Consider the following 805-nt stretch of genomic DNA (forward strand, 5'->3'; position numbering starts at 1 on the left):
GACAGAACCAGGCTAACCGTTTCCCCCGTTTCCAGTCTTCCTATGCTAAGCTAAACGAACCACCCGCTCACTCTGGCTTTATATCGAGGGTGCATATATGTATATATATAACTCTTGGCAAGTAAGCAAATAAGCATATTCTCCATAATGTTGGACCGTTCCTGTAAGTGAACACTGAAGCAGCCATGAAAGAAATAAATCATTGCTGCATGGATATTTACTCATCCATGGTAAATTTTAATCACAGTCAATTTGTTGCCAATCATGTGTTAATTTCACTCGGGATCTCTAAATGTGATTTAGGCTATACACATTGTTATATCAGAATAAACAAAGAGGAGTAGTTGTAAAGGAGTGTGTGTGTGTCTGTGTGTTTATGTGTGTGTCTATCTGTCTGTGTGACTGCAGGTAAAAGCGAGACGCCCCAGGCCCGTAAAGCGATCCTAACACCATGAATAATGGAGAATGCCGTGGCACAGAGGATAAGTTCTCTGTGCAAGGCTCCTTTTTCACAGGGCTTTCTCCCGTGGGTCACGTGAGTGCTGAGGTGACAGTAATTTTTCATGAGTAGTGTGTGTTGGTTGTATGGCCATATATTGCCCAGGTAAGGGACGTCCAGACAGCCATCGCTCCCTCTGCATGTCCTGAGTCTGTAGATCTGCAGCCGCCAAAACACCCAGGCTGCTCTGAGCCCCACGGTCCCAGAACCTCCCTGCAGCCAAGGGTCAAATGAATTGTCTTACACTATTAGAAACTCAAGGCAGCACTTACGAAACTAAAGGCCAGGGAAGTGGATGAATAAAAG

The sequence above is a fragment of the Enoplosus armatus genome, chromosome 18, assembly GCF_043641665.1.
Source record: "Enoplosus armatus isolate fEnoArm2 chromosome 18, fEnoArm2.hap1, whole genome shotgun sequence".
Taxonomy (NCBI): domain Eukaryota; kingdom Metazoa; phylum Chordata; class Actinopteri; order Centrarchiformes; family Enoplosidae; genus Enoplosus; species Enoplosus armatus.